The 22,554-nt window shown below is 41.2% G+C and overlaps 1 protein-coding gene across 3 annotated transcripts in view; it reads right to left on the bottom strand.

Annotated features, from left to right (window-relative positions):
* Positions 1–19,110, bottom strand: part of LOC111144751 (galectin-8-like) — a 45,892-nt gene extending 26,782 nt beyond the window's left edge. The window contains exon 1 of one of the 3 annotated variants that reach the window (XM_022499189.1): positions 18,815–19,110. The gene's annotated coding sequence lies outside the window, so the exon portion shown is untranslated. The remainder of the gene's footprint in view (positions 1–18,814) is intronic. The other 2 variants (XM_022499190.1, XM_022499191.1) reach the window with 2 other exon arrangements.
* Between the last annotated feature and the right edge of the window lie 3,444 nt (positions 19,111–22,554).

Raw genomic sequence — 22,554 nt, 5'->3', positions numbered from 1 at the left:
GCACCAGGTTCCAGAACAGGGACACTGCACTAGAGGACACTACAGGAAATCCTCATAAAGCCACGACTTTCAAGACCAGGAGACATCGGTGACTCTCCTAACACACAGAAACAGACACAGAGTTAGACAAAATGAGGAGACAGAGAAATAGTTGCCAAATGAAAGAACAGGACCAAACCACAGCAAGAGACCTAAGCAAAATGGAGATAAGCTATATGCCTGACAGAGAATCTAAAGTAATAATCATATCACTGGATTTGAGAAAAAAGTGGAGGATGTCAGTGAGACCCTGAAGAGAGATAAAGAAGATCCAAGCAAAGATGAAGGACAAAACAAATGAGATTAAAAATACACTAACGGAATAGACAGCAGGGTACCAAAGCAGAAGAATGAATCAGTGACCTGGAAGACAGAGTAATGGAAAGTAATCAAGCTAAGCAGTTAAAAGAAAAAAAAAAATGCAAAATGAGAATAGACTCAGGGAACTCAGTGACTCCATCAAGCATAACATTTGCAGTATAGAAATCTTAGAAGGAGAAGAGAGAATTAGGGGGCAGAAAATTTATTTGAAGTAATAGCTGAAATCTTCCCAAGTCTGGGCAAGGAAACAGATATCCAGATCTATGGCATACAGAGATCCCCCAACAAAATCAACCCAAAGTGGCCCACACCATGACACAAAGTAATTAAAATGGCACAAAAGTAGTGATAATGAGAACATTTAAAAGTAGCAACAGACGGGGCGCCTGGGAGGCTCAGTGGGTTAAGCCTCTGCCTTTGGCTCAGGTCATGATCTCAGGGTCCTGGGATCAAGCCCTAGGCTCTCTGCTCAGTGGGGAGCTTGCTTCCTCCCCTCTCTCTCTGCCTGCCTCTCTACCCACTTGTGATCTCTGTCTGTCAAATAAATAAATAAAATCTTAAAAAAAAAAAAAAAGTAGCTAGAGAAAGAGAACTCCATAAGCCTATCAGCTAATTCTTTAGCAGAAACCAGGCAGGCCAGAAATAGAGAAGAATGATATATTTAAAGCACTTAAAGGAAAAAATCTGTAGCCAATAATACTCTATCAAGCAAGGCTGTCATTCAGAATAAAGAGAGGTAAGAATGCATGACCACTAAACCAACCCTACCAGAAATGTTAAAGAGGACTATTTGAGCAGAAAGGAAAAACCATGAGTAAGAGTAACAAGTAGGAAGCACAAAAGCAGTAAAAATAAGTATATCTGTAAAACTCACTCAGGCCATGTATAAAATAAAACAATGTAAAGTATGATGCCATCTACCTAAAATGTGGGGAAAGAGAAGTGAAGAATAGGTTTAAAAGTAAGCAATCATAGGGCGCCTGGGTGGCTCAGTGGGTTAAAAGCCTCTGCCTTTGGCTCAGGTCATGATCTCAGGGTCCTGGGATCGAGCCCCACATTGGGCTCTCCGCTCAGCAGGGCGCCTGCTTCCTCCTCTCTCTCTCTGCCTGCCTCTCTGCCTACTTGTGATCTCTGTCAAATAAATAAAATCTTTAAAAAAAATTAAGCAATCATCAACTTAATGCAGACTGCTATATATGTAAAATGTCATTTACAAACCTAATATTAAGCACAAATCAAAAACCAGTAACAGATATGCAAAAATAAAAGAGAAATCCAAGTAAATCACTGAAGAAAGCAGACTTACCATTAGAGAGGGGAGCAAGGAAGAATGGAATACAGAACTATAAAACAACCACAAAATTAGTAACAAAAGAGCAATAAATACATACCTATCAATAATCATTAGGAATGTAAATGGAATAAATGCTCTAATTAAAAGACAAAGGGTGGGGGGTGCCTGGGTGGCTCGGTCCGTTGAGCATCTGACTCCTGATTTCAGTTCAGGTCATGATCTCAGGGTCCTGGAACTGAGCCCAGCATGAGGCTTCACTTCACAGAGTGCTCATCCATCCCCCTGCCCCTCTGCCCCTCTGCCCCTCTGCCCCTCTGCCCCTCTGCCCCTCTGCTCCTCTGCTCCTCTGCTCCTCTGCTCCTCTGCTCCTCCCGGTGCTTATGCATGCCCATGCTTTCTTTCTCTAATAAATAAATGAATAAAATCTTTAAATATTTTTTAAAACCTAAGATCTTTAAAGAATAATAAAATAAATTTTTTAAAAAGGACATAGAGTGACAGAGTGGATTAAAAAAAAAAAAAAAGACCAGGGGTACCTGGGTGACTCACTTCAGTTAAGCATCTGGATCTGGTCATGACCTTGGGGTTCCGGGATCAAGCCCCACATCAGACTCCCTCTCCCTCTGCTTGTGCTCTCTATCTGAAATAAATTCTTTAAACATACACACACACAACCCATCTATATGCTGCCTACAAAAGACTCATCGCAGAACTAGACACATGCAGGCTTAGAATGGGGGAATAGAGAAACATCTGTCATGCAAATGAATGTCAAAAGAAAACCAAAGTAAAAATATTTACACTGGGCAAAATAGACTTCAGAACAAAAACTGTAACAAGAGACAAAAAAGCATACTATATAATCATAGAGGGAACACTCCAACAAGAAGACAAAACAATCATAAATATTTATGCACCCAACATGGGGGCACCCAGATCCATGAAACGGTTAGTAACAAACATAAAGGAACTGACTGATAGTAATACAATAATAGCAGGGGACTTTAACACCCCACTTATATCAATGGACAGATCATCCAAACAGAAAAACAAGGGAACAGTGGCTTTGAATGACACACTGGACCAGACGGATTTAACAGATATAATCAGAACATGCCAACCTGAACCAGCAGAATACACATTCTTTTCAAAAGGACACAGTACACTCTCCACAACAGATCATGTAACAAGTATGAATTTAAAAAACCACACAATGCTATGAAACTAGAAATCAACCACAAGAAAAAATGTGGAAAGAGTCAAATATATGGAGGTTAAATAACATATTACTAGGGGCGCCTGGGTGGCTAAATGGGTTAAGCCTCTGCCTTTGGCTCAGGTCATAATCCCACGGTCCTGGGATCAAGCCCCACATGGCTCTCTGCTCAGCAGGGAGCCTGCTTCCCCACCCCTTCCCCGCCCTCTCTGTCTGCTGCTCTGCCTACTTGTGATCTCTCGCGTTCTCTCTGTCTCTGTCAAATAAATAAATAAATAAAATCTTTAAAAAAAATAACGTTACTAAACAATGAGAAGGGTCAACCAAAAAAATCAAACAGGAAATAAAAAAATACATGGAGACAAATGAAAATGAAACACAACAGTCCAAAATCTTTGGGATCCAGCAAATGCAGTTCTAAGAGGGGAAGTTCATAGCAATATTGGCCCACCTCAAGATGAAAAATAAAAAAACCAAACAATCTAACCTTACACCTCAAGGAACTAGGGGGAAAAAAAAAGACCGAAACCAGCAGAAGGAAGGAAGCAATAAATATTGGAGCAGAAATAAACAATATAGAAACTAAAAAAATAGAAGAGGTCAGTGAAACCAAAAGCTGTTTCTTTGAAAAGATGAACAAAATATATAAACCCTGGAGTGCCTGAGTGGCTCAGTGGGTTAAAACCTCTGCCTTTGGCTCAGGTCATGATCTTGGAGTCCTGGGATCCAGCCCCACATCAGGCTCTCTGCTCAGCGGGGAGCCTGCTTCCCTTCCTCTCTCTCTGCCTGCCTCTCTGCCTACTTGTGATCTCTGTCAGATAAATAAAAATCTTTTAAAAAAACTGATAAACCTTTATCCAGACTCATCCAATCAATACAAATAACTAAATACTAAAAAAAAAAAAACCAGAAATGAAAGATAAAACTGACACCACAGAAATACAAGATAAGAGAATATTATGAAAAATCATATGCCAACAAATTGGACAACCTAAAAGAAATGGATTAATCCTAGAAACATATAACCTACCAAAATTGAAGCAGGAAGAAATAGGATATTTGAATAGACCAATTACTAGCGATGAAATTGAATCAGAAAACAAAAAAACACCCAACAGGGGCGCCTGGGTGGCTCAGTGGGTTAAGGCCTCTGCCTTTGGCTCAGGTCATGATCCCAGGGTCCTGGGATTGAGCCCCGCATCGGGCTCTCTGCTCAGCGGGGAGCCTGCTTCCTCCATCTCTCTCTGCCTGCCTTTCTGCCTACTTGTGATCTCTGTCAAATAAATTAAAAAAAAAAAAAAAAGAGGGGGAAAAAAAAAAAACCACCCAACAAACAAAACTCCAGGACCAGATGATTTTACAAGCAATTTCTACCAAACATTTAAAGAAGAGTTAATACCTATTCTCAAACTGTTCTAAAAAACAGAAAAGGAAGGGAAACACTTCTAAATTCATTTTATGATGTTTGCATTATCCTGATTCCAACATCAGATAAAGATACCACAGAAAAGGAGAACAGACCAATATCTCAGATGAACATAGATATAAAAATCCTCAACAGAGGGGCGCCTGGGTGGCTCAGTGGGCTAAGCCTCTGCCTTCCGCTCGGGTTGTGATCTCGGGGTCCTGGGATCGAGCCCCACATGGGGCTCTCTGCTCAGCAGGGAGCCTGCTTCCTCCTCTCTCTCTGCCTGCCTCTCTACTTACTATCTCTGTCTGTCAAATGAATAAAATCTTAAAAAAAAAAAAATCCTCAACAGAATATTAGCAAATTGAATCCAAAAATACATTAAAAATATCATTCACCACTATCAAGTGGGACTTATTCTTGGATTCAAGGGTGGTTCAGTATTCCCAAATCAATAAACGTGATACACCACATCAATAAGAGAAAGGATAAGAGGGGCACCTGGGTGGCTCAGTGGGTTAAGCCTCTGCCTTTGGCTCAGGTCATGATCCCAGGGTCCTGGGACCAAGCCCCGCATCAGGCTCTCTGCTCAGCAGGGAGCCTGCTTCCTCCTCTCTCTCTGCCTGCTTCTCTGCCTACTTGTGATCTGTCTGTCAAATAAATAAATAAAATCTTTAAAAAAAATTTTAAAAAGAGAAAGGATAAGAACCATATAATCATCTCAATAGATGCAGAAAAAGTATCTAACAAAGAACAACCACTATTCATGATAAAAATGCTCAACAAAGTAGGGTTAGAGGCAACATATCTCAACATAATGAAGGTCACAGATGAAAAACCCACAGCTAATATCATCCTAAATGGGAGAAACTGAGAACTTTTCCCCTAAGGTCAGGAATAAGATAAGAATGTCCACTCCCACCACTTTTATTGAATAGTACTAGAAGTACTAGCCACAACAATCAGACAAGAAAAAAGAATAACAGGGATCCAAATTACTTAGGAATAAGTAAAACTGTCACTATTTGCAGATGACATGCTTCTCTATACAGAAAACCCTAAGGACCCCACCAAAAAAACTACTAGAACTGATAAAGCAATTCAGTAAAGTTGCAAGATACAAAATCAATGCACAGAAATCCACTGCATTTCAATATACTGATAATGAAGCAGCAAAAAGAAAAATTAAGAAAACTCCCATTTACAACAGCACCCAAAATAGTAAAATACCTAAGAATAAACTTAACCAAGGAGGTAAAAGACCTGTACTCTAAAAATGATAAAACACTGATGAAAAAAAAAAAAAAAAAACCGAAGTTGACAAAAACAAATGGAAAAACATTCTGTGTTCATGGATTACAAGAACAAATATTGTTAAACTGTCCATATCACCCAAAGCAATCTACACACTTAATGTAATCCCTATCAATATGCCAACAACATTTTTCACAGAACTGTAACAAATAATCCTAAAATTTGTGAGAAGCCATAAAGTACCCCAAATAGCCAAAGCAATCTTGAAAAAGAAAAATGAAGCTGGAGGTATCACAATTCCAGATTTCAAGTTATATTACAAAGCTTTTAGTAATTAAAACAGTATGGAACAAAAATAGACACAAAGATCAATGGAAAAGAACAGAATGCAAATAAACTTACAATGTTATGGCCAATTAATCTTTGACAAATGAGGGAATATGCAATGGGGGAAAAGAATATGTAATAAGACATCCGTTCCTGATTAAAACAATTCAAAGTATAGGGATAGAGGGAACGTTCCTCAACTTCATAAAATCTATGAAAAACCCACTGCAAATATCATCCTCAATGGGGAAAAGCTCACAGCCTCCCCTCTGAGATCAGGAACACAACAAGGATGCCCACTCTCACCACTCTTATTCAATATGGTACCAGAAGACCTAGCAACAGCAATCAGACAACAAAGAGAAATAAAAGGTATTAAAATTGGCAATGAAGATGTCAAACTCTCTCTCTTCACAGGTGACACGATACTTTATATGGAAAACCCAAAAGACTCCACCCCCAAACTACTAGAACTCATTCAGCAATTCAGTAATGTGGCAGGATCCAAAATCAATGTACAGAAATCAGTTGTTTTCTTATACACTAACAATGAAAATACAGAAAGGGAAATTAGAGAATCGATTCCATTTACTATAGCATCCTAAGCCATAAGATACCTGGGAATAAATCTAACCAAAGAGGTAAAAGATCTGTACTCAAGGAACTGCAGAACATTCATGAAAGAAACTGAAGAAGACACAAAAAGATGGAAAAACATTCCATGCTCATGGATCAGAAAAATAAACATTGTTAAAAATGTCCATACTGCCTAGAGCCATCTATACTTTCAATACCATTCCGATCAAAATTCCACTGGCATTTTTCAAAGAGCTGGAACAAACAATCCTAAAATTTGTATGGAACCAGAAGACCCCACATTGCTAAGGAAATGTTGAAAAAAAAAAAAAAAAAAAAAAAAAAAAAACAACACTGGGGGCATCACATGGCCTGATTTTAAGCTTTACTACAAAGCTGTGATCACCAAGACAGCATGGTACTGGCATAAAAACAGACACTTGGACCAGTGGAACAGAGTAGAGATCCCAGATATGGACCCTTGACTTTATGGTCAAATAATCTTTGACAAAGCAGGAAAAAAATATACATTGGAAAAAAGATAGTCTCTTCAATAAATAGTGCTGGGAAAATTGGACAGCTATGTGTAGAAGAATGAGACTCAACCATTCTCTTACAGCATACACAAAGATACACTCGAAATGGATAAAAGACCTCAAGGTGAGGCAGGAGTCTATCAGAATCCTAGAGGAGAACAAAGGCAGTAACCTCTTTGACAGGAGAACAAAGGCAGTAACCTCTTTGACATCGGCCACAGCAACTCCTTTCAAGGTATGTCTCCAAAGGCAAAGGAAACAAAGTGAAAATGAACTTTTGGGACCTCATCAAGAGCAAAAGCTTCTTTCTGCATGGCAAAGGAAACAGTCAACAAAACAAAGGGTAACCCATGGAATGGGAGAAGATATTCGCAAATGATAGTACAGACAAAGGGCTGATATCCAAGATCAATAAAGAACTCCTCAAACTCAACACACACAAAACAGACAATTACATAAAAAATGCACAGAACATGAACAGACACTTTTCCAATGAAGACATACAAAGGGCTAACAGACACATGAAAAAGGGTTCATCATCATTAGCCATTAGGGAGATTCCCATCAAAACCACACTGAGATACCACCTTACAGCAGTTAGAATGGCCAAAATCAACGAGACAGTAAACAACATGTGTTGAAGACGATGTGGAGAAAGAAGAAGAGTTAATACCTATTTTAATACTGTTACACTAGGGCACCTGGGTGGCTCAGTGGGTTAAGCCTCTGCCTTAGGGTCCTGGGATCGAGCCCCGCATCAGGCTCTCTGCTTGGCAGGGAGCCTGCTTCCTCCTCTCTCTGCCTGCCTCTCTGCCTACTTGTGATCTCTGTCAAATAAATAAAATATTTTTTAAAAATCAAATATATCTTAAAAATTAAAAAAAAATACTGTTACACTGTTGGTAGGAATGCAAGTTGGTGCAGCCACTTTGGAAAACAGTGTGGAGATTCCTTAAGAAATTAAAAATAGGGGCACCTGGGTGGCTCAGTGGGTTAGGCCTCTGCCTTCAGCTCAGGTCATGATCTCGGGGTCCTGGGGTCGAGCCCCGCATCGGGCTCTCTGCTGAACGGGGAGTCTGCTTCCCTCTCTCTCTCTGCCTGCCTCTCTGCCTACTTGTGATCTCTCTCTCTGTGTCAAATAAATAAAATCTTTGGAAAAAAAAAAAGAAATTAAAAATAGAGCTTCCCTATGACCCTGCAATTGCACTACTGGGTATTTACCACAAAGATACAGATGTAGTGAAAAGAAGGGCCATCTGTACCCCAATGTTCATAGCAGCAATGGCCACGGTCGCCTAACTGTGGAAAGAACCCAGATGCCCTTCAATGGACGAATGGATAAGGCAGATGTGGTCCATATACACAATGGAATATTATGCCTCCATCAGAAAGGATGAATACCCGACTTTTGTAGCAACATGGACGGGACTGGAGGAGATTATGCTGAGTGAAATAAGTCAAGCAGAGAGAGTCAATTATCATATGGTTTCACTTACTTGTGGAGTATAAGGAATAATATGGAGGACATTGGGAGATGGAGAGGTAAAGGGAGTTGGGGGAAATCGGAGGGGGAGATGAACCATGAGAGACTGTGGACTCTGAGAAACAAACTGAAGGTTTTGGAGGGGAGGAGGATGGGGGTGAGCCTGGTGGTGGTATTAAGGAGGGTGTGTATTGCATGGAGCACTGGGTGTGGTGCATAAACAATGAATTCTGGAACAGTGAAAAGAAATTAAAAAAAAAATATGCAATAAGAAAAAGACATTCTCGGGGCGCCTGGGTGGCTCAGTGGGTTAAGCCGCTGCCTTCGGCTCAGGTCATGATCTCAGAGTCCTGGGATCGAGCCCTGCATCGGGCTCTCTGCTCAGCAGGGAGCCTGCTTCCTCCTCTCTCTCTGTCTGCCTCTCTGCCTGCTTGTGATCTCTGTCAAATAAATAAAAAAAAATCTTAAAAAAAAAAAAAAAGACATTCTCTTCAATAAATGGTGTCTGGAAAACTGGACATGCAAAAGAACTTTCTGACACCATACACACAAATAAACTCTAAATGGATTAAGTACCAAAATGTGAGACCTGAGACTGTAAAAATCCTTGAAAAGCACACAGGCAGTAATTAATCTGACATAGGCCATAACAATGTCTTTCTAGATATGCTTCCTGAGGCAAGGGAAACAAAAGCAAAAATAAACTATTGAGACTACATCAAAATAAAAAGCTCTGCACAGCAAAGGAACCAACCAACTAAACTAAAAGATAACCTAATGAATGGGAGAAGATATCTGCAAATGATATATCTGATAAAGGGTTAACATCCAAAACGTAATACAGAACTTACACAACTCAACACCAAAACCCCACAAATAATCCAATTTAAAAATAGGCAGAAGACACGAACACTTTTCCCAAAGACAACATCCAGATGGCCAACAGCCACATGAAGAGATGCTCAACATTACTCACATCAAGGAAATACAAATCAAAACCACAATGAGATATCGCTAAATCAAAAACACAAGAGGGGCACCTGGGTGGCTCAGTGGGTTAAAGCCTCTGCCTTCAGCTCAGGTCATGATCCCGGGGTCCTGGGATTGAGCCCGGAATGCATCGGGCTCTCTGCTCAGCAGGGAGCCTGCTTCCCTTCCTCTCTCTCTGCCTGCCTCTCTGCCTACCTGTGATCTCTATCAGATAAATAAATAAAATCTTAAAAAAAACCACACACACACACAAGAAACAACCAGTGCTGGCAAGGATGTGGAGAAAAAGGAACCCTCGTGGTGGAAATGCAAACTGGTACAGCCACTGTGGGAGACAGTACAGAAGTTTCTCAAAAAATAAAAAATAGAACTATTCTATGATCCAGTACTTGCACTACTGGATGTTTATCCAAAGAATACAAAAACAATTTGAAAGGATATATGCACCCCTACGTTCACTGCAGCATTATTTACAATAGCCAAATTTTGGAAGCAACCCAAGTATCCATCAATAGATGAAAAGATAAAGAAGATGTGGAACACACACACACACACACACACAGAGGAATATTATTCAGCCATAAAAAAGAATAAAATCCTGCCATCTGCAACAGCATAATGGATCTAGAGAGTAAGTGAAATAAATCAAAGAAAAATACCATATGATTTCACTCATATGTGGAATTTAAGAAACAAAGGAAAAAATAAGAGACAAACCAAAAAACAGACTCTTAACTACAGAGAACAAACAGATGGTTACCAGAGGGGAAGGGCTGGAATATGGGTGAAAGAAGTGAAGGGAATTAGAGTACCCTTATCTTCATGAGCACGGAGTACTACAGAGAATTGTACTGTACACCTGGAATTAATATACCACTGTACATTAACCATACTGGAATTAAAATAAATTTTTTAAATAAATAAATAAACAAGCAGACCTATCCATATACTGCCCACAGGAGACTCACTTCAGATCTAAAGACACACACCAATTCAAAGTGAAAGGATGGAAAAATATATTCCACACAAACAGGAAAGAAAAGAACATGGCATAGCAATACTTATTTTAGACAAAGTAGATTTTAAAACAAAGACTGTAACAAGAGACAAGGGCATTACATAATGATAAATCAACCCAACAAGAAGATGTAACAATTGTAAATATTCACCCAACATAGGTGCTCCTAAATATATAAAGCAAATATTAACAAACACAAATGAATAAATTAACAGCAATACAGTAACAGTGGGGAACTTTAACGCCCACCTACATCCCTGGAGAGACCACCCAACCAGGAAATTAATAAGAAAACACCGGCCTTAGGGGCGCCTGGGTGGCTCAGTGGGTTAAGCTGCTGCCTTTGGCTCAGGTCATGATCCCAGAGTCCTGGGATCGAGTCCCGCATCGGGCTCGCTGCTTGGCAGGAAGCCTGCTTCCCTTCCTCTCTCTCTGCCTGCCTCTCTGCCTACTTGTGATCTCTCTCTGTCAAATAAATAAATAAAATCTTTAAAAAAAAAAAAAAGAAAACACTGGCCTTAGTAGATACATTAGACCAGGTCGACTGAATAGATATATACAAAGCATCCAATCCCAACACAGTAGATACTAATTCTTTTCAAGTACACACGGAAATTCTCTAGGAAAGACCACACATTAGGCCACAAAATAAGTCTCAATGAATTTAAAAAAGACTGAAATCGTATCAAGCAACTTTTCCAAACACAATGGAATGAAACCAGAAATCACTTACAGTAAGAAGAAAAAAAAAAAAAAAAACCTCCACAAACATGTTAAGACAAAGAACATGCTACTAAATAACCAATGGATCCATGAAAAAAAAATCAGAGAAAATTAGACAAATGAAAACACAACATTCTAAAACATACGGGATGTAGCAAAAGCAGTTCTAAGAGGAAAGGCCATAGCCTACCTCAAGAAAAAGAAAAACAAAAAAATAAACAATCCAACCTTACACCTCAGGAGAATAGAAAAAAAAAAAAAAAGAAGTACAAAATTAGTAAAAGGAAGGAAATAATAAATATCAGAGCAGAAATAAATGGAGACAAAAAATGGTGAAGTTCAATGAAATGGGTTCTTTGAAAGAAACAATATTAATAAACCTTTAACCAAACTCATCAAGAAAAAGACAGGGTCTAATAAGTAGAATCAGAAATGAAAGAAGTTATAACTGATACCATAGAAATACATAGGTCATAAGAGACTACTACAAATGATTATATGCCAACAAACTGGACAACCTAGAAGAAATAGATAAATTCTTAGAAACATACCATCTTTCAAGATTCAATCAGCAAGGGTGCCTGGGTGGCTCAATGGGTTAAGCAGCTGCCTTCCGCTCAGGTCATGATATCAGGTCCTGAGATCGAGTCCTGCATCGGGCTCCCTACTCAGCAGGGAGCCTGCTTTCCCTCCCTCTCTCTCTCTGCCTGCCTCTCTGCCTACTTGTGATCTCTGTCAAATAAATCAAAATCTTAAAAAAAAAAAAAGATTCAATCAGCAAGAAACTAAAAATCTGAAGAAACCAATCACTTGTAAATGAAATTGAATCAGTAATCCAAAAACTAATAAATTGAGAGGCAATGTGGGGGCTTTGGGAAGTAGGAAAGGAATAAATGAAACAAGAGGGATCGGGAGGAAGACAAACCATAGGAGACTCTTAATCTCACAAAACAAACTGAGGGTTGGCGGGGGTGGGAGGTTGGGTTATGGTAACTGGGGAGAGTGTGTGCTATCGTGAGAACTATGAAGTGTAAACCTGGCAATTCACAGACTTGTACCCCTGGGGCTAATAATACATTGTAGGTTAATTAAAACAAACAAACAAACAACTCCTAATAAAAGTCCAGGACTTAGAAACCTTCACAGGTGAATTCTATGAAACATTTCAATAACTTAATGCCTATTCTTCTCAAACGCCTCCAAAAAACTGTAGATCAAAGAATGTTTCTACTCCAAACTCATTCTACAAGGCCAACATTACCCTGATACCAAAACATACAAAGACACAACCAAAAAATTACAGGCCAATATCCCCGATGACCATAGCTATAAAAATCCTCAACAAAATATTAATAAACTGAATTCAGCAATACATTAAAAAGACCATACATGTGCTCAGGTGGGATATATTCTGGGGATGCAAGGTTCTTTCAATATCCGCAAATCATTTTGTTATGCCCCAATAATGGGTCCGTGAATAAAGGAGCTAGACTGATATAAAGCGAAGATCAAGCAAAGCTTTATTTCGCGCCAAGCATCAAGAATCTAACCGAACGTTCGGGAACGCACCTCTTACAAGACAGGGTGACCCTTCTCTGTTTCACAGACTAGCTTTTAAGGGCAAAGGCCATGCAGTCGGGCCTGGCCATGCACAGGTGGCCAATGAGATTGTAACACACACAGGAAACTCCACAGTGATGCTAGGTGACCAATTGAGTTACAATTTACCCTAGTAGACATTTGACCCAGCCTATCACCTTGGTTGGGATTGGCGCCCAAAAGGCTCCCAAAGAGCGGGGCCCATACTCCTTGGTAACTACGGAGACAGTATGCATCCCCCCCATTGATCGAATGTCTCCACCTGGCCTGACCCACCCTTGTATTTGAGCTTTGTTACTTGGAGCTGGTTTCTGGGACTTGTTTTTAAGTAGGTCCCCTGGGGGAAGGGGAGCAGGGACAGTTTAAGGATTAAACAACAAAGTTATTGTTTAACCTCAATGGAAGCCTCTGGCTAAAATAAAAATATAAAATAGGTCCTTAGGGGCGCCTGGGTGGCTCAGTGGGTTAAAGCCTCTGCCTTCGGCTCAGGTCGTGACCCTGGGATCGAGCCCCGCATCGGGCTCTCTGCTCAACAGGGAGCCTGCTTCTCCCTTTCTCTCTGCCTGCCTCTCTACTTGTGATGTCTCTCTGTCAAATAAATAGAATAAAATAAAAAATAAAATAAAATAAAATAGGTCCTTACAATTTAACATGCTGTACCACATTAACAAAACAGAATGAAAATCATATGAACATCTCGATAGATGCAGAAAAACCATTTGCTTAAATTCAATATCCACTTTTTTTTTTAAGATTTGATTTATTTAGGGGCGCCTGGGTGGCTCAGTGGTTTAAAGCCTCTGCCTTCCGCTCAGGTCATGATCCCAGAGTCCTGGGATGGAGCCACACATCGGGCTCTCTGCTTAGCAGGGAGCCTGCTTCCTCCTCTCTCTCTCTCTCTCTCTCTCTCTCTCTCTCTCTGCCTGCCTCTCTGCCTACTTGTGATCTCTGTCTGTCGAATAAATAAAATCTTAAAAAAAAAAGATTTTATTTATTTATTCGACAGACAGAGATCACAAGTAGGCAGAGAGGCAGGCAGAGAGAGAAGGGGAAGCAGGCTCCCCACCTAGCAGAGAGCCCGATGTGGGGCTCGATCCCAGGACCCTGAGATCATGACCTAAGCCAAAGGCAGAGGCTTAACCCACTCAGCCACCCAGGCGCCCCTCAATATCCACTTCTGATAAAAACTTTCAACAAAGTGAGTACAAAGGAAACATACCTCAACATAATAGAGGTCACGTATATGACAAACCCACAGCTAACAACCTACTCAATGGTGAAAAGCTGAAAGCTTCTCTCAAATCAGGAACAAATCTGCCCACTTGCACCATTTGTATTCAAAACAGTACTAGTCCTAGTCTTAGTCACAGCCATTAAGCAAGAAAAAAATAAAAGGGATCCAAATTGGACAGAAAGAAGTAAAACTGTTGCTATTTGCAGATGACATACTATGTATAAAAAACCCTAAAGTCTCCACCAAAAAACTATTAGAATAAATGAAATCAGTAAAGTTGCAGGATATAAAAACCAGTATACAGAAATGAGTGCATTTCTATACGCTAATAATGAATTCTCAGAAACAGATATTAACAATCCCATTTACCATTACATCAAGAAGAATAAAGTACCTAGAGATAAATTTAATCAAGGCGGTAAAAAACCTAGAATCTCAAAACTCTAAGACACTGATGAAAGAAACTGAAGAGGACACAAATAAATAGAAAGATATACGATGTTCACCGACTGGAAGAATTAATAATGTCAAAATGTCCAAACTACCCTAAGCAATCAGAAGATCTGAGGCAGGGCACCTGGATGGCTCAGCAGGTTAAAGCCTCTGCCTTGGGCTCAGGTCATGATGGGATCCAGCCCTGCATCGGGCTCTCTGCTCGGCGGGGAGCCTTGCTTCCCCCTCTCTCTGCCTGCCTCTTCTCTCTGTGATCTCTCTGTCAAATAAATAAATAAAATCTTAAAAAAAAAAAAATCTGATGCAATCCCCATCAAAATAGCAATGGCATTTTTCACAGAACTAGAAAATATAATCCTAAAATCTGTATGGAACAAACAGAACAAACAAACAGAAACAAAAAACTAGTAGCCAAAGCAATCCTGACAAGAAGAACAAAGCTGGAGGTATCATTCTCCGAGATTTTGAAGTACACTACAAGGTAGAGTAATAAAAAACAAAGAGATGAACAGAACACAACAGAGAGCGCAGAAATAAGCCCATGGTTACGTGGTCAATTAATTTACGACGAAGGAGGCAACAATAGGGAAAAGACAGTCTCTTTAATAACTGACGTTGAAAACGTGGACAGCTACATGCAAAAGAGAAACTGGGCCACTTTCTTGTAACAAATACAAAGATAAACTAAAAACGGATTAAAAACTTATAAAATATAGGACCTGAAACCATAAAACTCATACAACATAGGCAGTAAGCTCTTTAACATCAGTGTCAACAGCATCTTTTTGGCTCTGTCTCCTCAGGCAAGGACAAAACATTAACAAATGGGCCAACAACAAAATAAAAAGCTTTTGCACAGTGAAGGAAACCAACAAAACAGAAGGGAAACCTACCGAATGGGAGAAGATATTTGCAAATTATACCCCAATCAGGGTTAACAACCAAAATACATAAAATACATACATAAAACATCCAAAATACATAAAATAATACAACTCAGTTTCAAGCAAACAGTATGATTAAAAAATGAGAATACCTGAATAGGCCTTTTTCCAAAGAAGACATACAGATAAGCACCAGGTACAAGAAAAGATGCTCAACATCACTAACCACCAGGGAAATGCAAACCAAACCCACAATGAGAGATCACCTCACCCCTGTCAGAATGGCTAAAATCAAAAAGACAAGAAATTACAAGTGTTGACAAGGATGTGGAGAAAAGGGAACCCTGGTGCACTGATGGTGGGAATGTAAACTGGTACAGCCACTGCGGGAAACAGTATGGAAGTTCCTCAAAAAATTAAAAATAGAACCGTCATATGGTCCAGCAATTCCACTTCTTGATATTTACCCAAGAAAATGAAAAACACTAATTAGGAGAGGCATATATAATCCTATGTTCATAGCAGCATTTACAATAGCTAAGATATGGAAGCAACCTAATGTCCATCATAGTTGAACTGGTAAAGATGTGGTTTATTTGTATAATGGAATATGACTCAGACATAAGAAATAATGAAATCTTGACATTTGTAACAAACACGGATGGATCTAGATGGTGTTAGGCTAAGTGAAGTATGTAACAAAACAGAAAAGAGACTCATGTTGCCAGAAGGAACAGGGGTAGGAGGGATGGAGGAAACAGGTAAAGGAAATGAAGAGACAGAATCTTTCAGTTATAAAGTAAATAATAAAAGGGATATAATGCGGAATATAGTCACTAATATTGTAACAATCTTGTAGGGTGACATCACCAACTAGACCCCCAAGACATGACCTTTACCACCCACCTCCTTCTACCCACCAACCTTGGTATCCTGCATTTTTCCTTAAGCTCTTCTTTACAGCTTATGTCTTAATTCAGGCAAAAGACCCCGTGGGCATAATATCCCATGATGGAGGGGCGCCTGGGTGGCTCAGTGGGTTAAGCCGCTGCCTTCAGCTCAGGTCATGATCTCAGGGTTCTGGGATCGAGCCCGGCATCGGGCTCTCTGCTCAGCGGGGAGCCTGCTTCCTCCTCTCTCTCTGCCTGCCTCTCTGCCTACTTGTGATCTCTGTCTGTCAAATAAATAAATAAAATCTTTAAAAAAAAAAAAATCCCATGATGGAAACATCTCAATCAATAATGACCAAAGGGGCACCTGGGTGGCTCAGCTGGTTAAGCAACTGCCTTGGACTCATGTCATGATCCTGGAGTCCTGGGATTGAGTCCTGCATATGGCTCCCTGCTCTGCAGGGAGTCTGCTCCTCCTGCTGACCTCTCTCCTCTCATTCTCTCTCTCTCAAATAAATAAATAAAAATAATAATGACCAGAGGAAGAACTCTGGTGGCCCTAAACCCCTGACTCAGGCTTGTACAGATGGACCAAGGAGTGACCTCCAGAATAACCTTGACCTCATTATAATACTAATATAATACCCAGGAGAAGCACAAACTTCACTTACATAACAACCCATTCACCTTGCCTAGGGGAGTCCCAGCTTTGAAAGTTATTCCCCAGGATCTCCTTATTTGATGCAAACAAAGCTTCCTTTGTGGGACAACTCACCCGGGTGTAGTTTCTATCTCTGACTCATCAAGGAGCAGACTCCTGTTGGTTCCATTATAGTAACCAACGTTTACTACATACACATATAGTCAATAATACTGTAACAACTTTGTGGTGGTAGATGTTCATTAGATTTATTGTGATCATTTCATAAATAATGTATATAAACTTTATAAATACAGACTCAATGTTACACCTGAAACTAACACAATATATGTCAATTATTCTTCAATTAAAAAAGAAGACCAAGTTTATCGGATCATGCAGGCAAATTAGTAACAGCAGGAGGAAAGACGACGTTAATTGTGATAAGCAAAATTAGCACTAATTGTCCCTTATTTTTGCCACCCAAATTCTAAAGTTGCTCAAACAAAAATAAAACCAAATAATAAATTTAGAATACATGCATAGAAAATCTCTAATTTGGAATTTATTACTAAAAATAAAATAATAGCAAAGAGTCCTGTAATTACTAAAGATACTCATTTAGCTCTTCTCACCTGTAAAGTGAGAATAAGAATAGCATTCACTTTACAGGTTTGTTCCGATTAAATGAATTAATAAAACAGTGGAATAGTAAGTGCTTTATAAATGCTTGCTCTTATTTTAATAGGAGCCATTGCTCTTCCTCCTCCACATTAAACAAGTCAAAAAGAAAAAAAATCCAGGGGCGCCTGGGTGACTCAGTCAGTTAAGCTCTGACTCTGGCTGGGGTCCTGATCTGGGCTCCCAGCTCCCCGGAGAGTCGGCTTGTCCCTCTCCCTCCGTCCCTTCCCCGGGCTCATGCTCCCGCTCTCTCTCAAATAGATAAATAAATAAAATCTGAAAAAAAAGAAAAAAACCCAATCCCTTCGATAACAATGATATAGTTTCCCTTGTGGCTTAAAACAACAAATACTACCCGCGGGGAGGGGCGGGGGCTGCTGCGCATTAAGATAAAAGTACTCATCTGATAGAAGTTCACATTAACTAGCTCCAGCGAAGCCTTGAAGTCGTCGAGCAGAACTAAAAGAGAACCGAAAGTGAAGCTTCCTACCTTTACTTCCGCCAACTGTCATTACACCGCACCACAAATACGCAGTAACCGCATCTACGAGTTTCTATGAACAAAATACTGCCTCCCTCTAGGTTTACCCCCTAAATGTAACCCCAGCCTGCCATCAATTTAGACATTAGTCAAAACCTCAAAACCCTTCCGCTCCGTCAAATTCAGGAAGGGTGAATCCGAGCAAACAGAAAGGACAGAGATGCCACGGCCACACTGATAATTTACATCAAGACCAGAGTGTACCCGGTTTAAACCACAGGCTTGCGTGAAACCAGTCATTCCCAAACGGACGGGTCCCGCTGTTTATTCGCTTCACAAAAAGCCACCACCACGTTTCACCGACAGTCAAAGCTACTACACTCCCAACTTTTTAACGCTGCAAATGACTCGGCATCTTGAACGAACGTGTCTGCGGAGAGTCCGGAGAGCAGAGGAGGTCCGTCCCCAAGTGTCCAGACCCCCCGGGGGCAGGCGGCGCTCGGCTGGGGCTGGAAGCCAGCAGGTGCGGAGGGGAGGGTCTGCGGCGGGGCAGCCCGCAGCGGCAGCCGGGAGGGCCGGGCCACAGGTCCCGCGGCGAGTCCCTCCCGGGAGCCTCCCGCCACCCCGCCCCACGCGGCCGCGGAGAGAACCTGTGGAACGGGTGCCCCCCAGACGTCCCAGACACCAAACTCCGACTCGCAGACGACGAAGTCCGCGGCCCCTCCTCTGCCGCCGCGCCCCCAGCGAACCGCCGTCGGCCGACTCACCCCGGGACTGGCGTCGCAGGCGTCCGTCGTGCACCGGACTGTTCTTCTGCCGCAGCGCGTCCCGGGGACCCCGTGAGGCGTGGGCGACTACGGCAAGCCAGAGGAGTCAGTCCGCCTCCGTTTCGCGGTTCGCAGGCCCGGGAGGGCGTCGCCGGCGAGCCCGCCTGTGTGTGTCTGCTGCGCGCCGGTGGCCGCGGATCGCCCCCAGGCGGACCTTCCGCCCTCGGCTTGCTGCGGGACGGACGGTGAGGGAGGACAGCAGGGTGTGTTTTAAAAATTCCTGAGCGCGCCCGCCTGCCTAGGCCCGGCTGGCCTGCCCCGTGGTTGGGGTGGGAGGGCGGGGAAATGGGCTGGAAAGGAGAAAACTGGAGCACCCTGGGCCCCGCGTGTTCCGCCCGCGCACGTGTCCCGGCCTCTGCCTCGGGTCAGAGTGCAGATGGTGCTGTGAAAGATAACCCGACCTGGAGGCGCCCCTTTTTGCCCGTACACAACCTGGGTACCCGTGACATGGGCGGGGAGCGGGTTCGGTACCGCTGCACGGCGCCCAGCCCCGCGCGCTGCGTCGGGCTACTTTAACTTGGACTTGCCGCAGCTGTGGACGACTCGTCAAGTACTTGACGAGTTGGTTTTCTAAGTTACACGCCTCCCCTAGGGAACAGTGCCAGCAGGATGGGGCACAGTTACGAGCAGACTTAGATGTCCAGTAAATAACCGATTTCTCGGTCAGGGACCCACACTGGCCGCTGGTTTGCTGTAAAAACAAATGCAAATCAAGTTATGTAAGCCACTTGAACAGCTGGCTGCTTGCCATCTGTTTTCTGTTAGGCACCGCAAAGATTTCATGTTCAAGCAATCGGCGTGGAGTCTGCTTGTCTCTTGCTCTCCCTTTGCCCCTCCTTCCCACTCTCCCACCTCACGTCACGCACTCCCCTCCCCTCCCCTCCCTTCCCCTCCCACCCCCATTTCATGCACACTTGTGCGCGCGCTCTCTCTCAAATAAATTAATTAAATCTTTAAAAAAAGAAGATACTACAGTGGTGCCTTGTAGACTCAATTGAGTAAGCCACAATAAGAACTACATGTACATTGTGACTTGTCGCATACATATTTAAAATTATGAAAAAAAACTTTGCAAAACAATACACTTGTTATGCAAAGCACTCTAATTTTTCATTTAAAAAATGCTGCCACTAAAATGTTTGCAAGACCCATTAGCGCGTTATCAACTGAGGTTTGAAAAACATTTTCAGGGATATATTGGAGCTGGATCATACTGGCTTGGGAGACCCAATTTTGCACCTCATTTCCATGCTGGTATCTTGAAATTGGCCACGAGTGGAAGTATTTACACCACACCACTACCACCTAAGGCTTTCCCCCACTCACCCTACCCCCCCAAAGCTGGATATTAAACATTTACCACCACACTACTGACTCTACTCCTATGAATGATACAGTATAGCGGAGAACGCTAATGATGGAGGAGACAGGGGATAATTACAAGAGTGGTTCTTGAGATGATTTTGCCCCCAAAACACAGCAATAAACATTCAGAATATCAGTTCAAAACAATAACATAGATGTTACAAATTATTTGCAGACAGTTGCCTTAGAGTTCCAAAGCTGAAGGGATCGTTTCTAGTTGCATCAATGTCTTTTCATCACTTTATTGACCTCTTTCCTCACTCAAGAAGACACACTTAAGAGGGGCTGCCAATTTAGAATGTGTACGATATAAAAAGTGTCTTAGAAGCAAAATGTGAACAAATGTATAATGCCCCAATTTTTTTAAAAGCAGTAAAAAATAATTTTAGTTTTATGAGTTGAAATTGTATGATCTTCTGGTTCCTTAGTAGGATTAACACTTTTTTAAAAAGCAGTAAAAAATAATTTTAGTTTTATGAGTTGAAACTGTATGCTCTTCTGGTTCCTTAGTAGGATTAACACCTTAGAAAGAAACATCTGCCACAGTTTAATGATGTGAATCGTGTTGTTTACAGGTAGGAAGCACTTCTGGTGGTGATTTTGTTTGTTATTGTGTTGCTGTGTTTTTGTATTATAATTAAAATTTTTTAATCTCCAAGCATTGATTGGATGGTGGTGCCATGGCTGGGAAAATAGACCTCAAATCAATAATTTTGGAATACAAGTCAGGTGTGCTAAAACACTGTAAAGAACTTTAAGTAAAAACTTTGATGGGGCACCTGGGTGGTTCAGTGGGTTAAAACCTCTGCCTTCAGCTCAGGTCATGATCCCAGTGTGCTGGGATGGAGCCCCGCATCAGTCTCCCTGCTCATTGGGGAGCCTGCTTCCTCCTCTCTCTCTGCCTGCCTCTCTGCCTACTTGTGATCTCTGTCAAATAAATAAATAAATTAAATTAAATTAAATTAACTTTGATAGATCACACTGTGCATTTAGAAGTCAAAACTCTAGAACAAGAATAATGATATATTTTAGCAAGAATAATGATATATATAAAAGCACTATTTTAAAAAATCTGCCACGGGGTGCCTGGGTGGCTCAGTGGGTTGAGCCTCTGCCTTTGGCTCAGGTCATGATCTCAGGGTCCTGGGATAGCAGGGAGCCTGCTTCCCCCTCTCTCTCTGCCTGCCTTTCTGTGTACTTGTGATCTCTCTCTCTCTGTGTCAAATAAATAAATAAAATCTTAAAAAAAAAATCTGCCACAATAGTTACAGATTTATAAAACATACACCTGCTTTTCATCTAGTCCCGTGAGAAAATTAGTCCTGAATTATGCAGATTTTAAATGATGCTGTCTTTAGGAATGCATTATTTTGATTTTTTTTTTTTTTTAAGTAATCTCTATACCCACTGTGGGGCTCTAACTCATGACCCCAGGATCAAGAGTTGTATGCTCTATGGACCGAGCCAGCCAGGTACTCCAGGAGTACATTCTTCATGAAACCACAGCACTTATATTGCTTATACACAGGTCTACTTCCCAGGAAAATTTCATGGTTGGTGCCGTCAACCTCTTCTGAATATCCCCCCCTTTCTGTAAATGGACTCATTTCTTCTTTGAATTCTCTTGCTTTGAGCTAATCTCTCTCACATCCCACTACTAACACCACGCATGAGCACTCAGCCTTCTTTCCCAACCTTCAGACCCCGCTGTGTTCAGATTTATCAGGCTTACCTCTTCTGTTCTACAGGATCATGTTCCTTATCCAGTCTTTTCAGGTGTGAGGAACAAGCTTCTAGAACTATGGTTTTGTCATAAAATAAAAGAACCTTGAAGATGTGAAAGATCTGCAGAGGAATATAAATTAAATCAATTCATCCCAATGGCCCGAAGAATGAGATGCTGTCCTATTTTTAAACTACTTCTCTTGAAAGACTTGGCAGACAATGGTATGTTAACGAAAGAATAGGGTATTGTTATTCTACGTAAGAACGTATCTGCAATTATGTAAATTTTTAAAGTGAAAACACAATAGAATACTTAAACTATGTATATTATAGTAGGTAACATTTTAGACACTAGGGGTACAATGGGTAAAAAATATCGCTTTCCAAATGACAGTACAGACAAAAGGCTAATATCCAGGATCTATAAAGAATTCTCAAACTAACACACACAAAACAGATAATCATGTCAAATAATGGGCAGAAGACATGAACAGACACTTCTCCAATGAAGACATACAAATGGCTATCAGACACATGAAAAAATGTTCATCATCACTAGCCATCAGGGAGATTCAAATCAAAACAACATT

This window comes from Enhydra lutris, unplaced genomic scaffold (genome assembly GCF_002288905.1).
Source record: "Enhydra lutris kenyoni isolate GAN:26980312 unplaced genomic scaffold, ASM228890v2 scaffoldscaffold12, whole genome shotgun sequence".
Lineage (NCBI taxonomy): Eukaryota > Metazoa > Chordata > Mammalia > Carnivora > Mustelidae > Enhydra > Enhydra lutris.
Note: the sequence above shows the minus strand (reverse complement) of the source record. Positions and strands in the feature narration are given on the sequence as shown.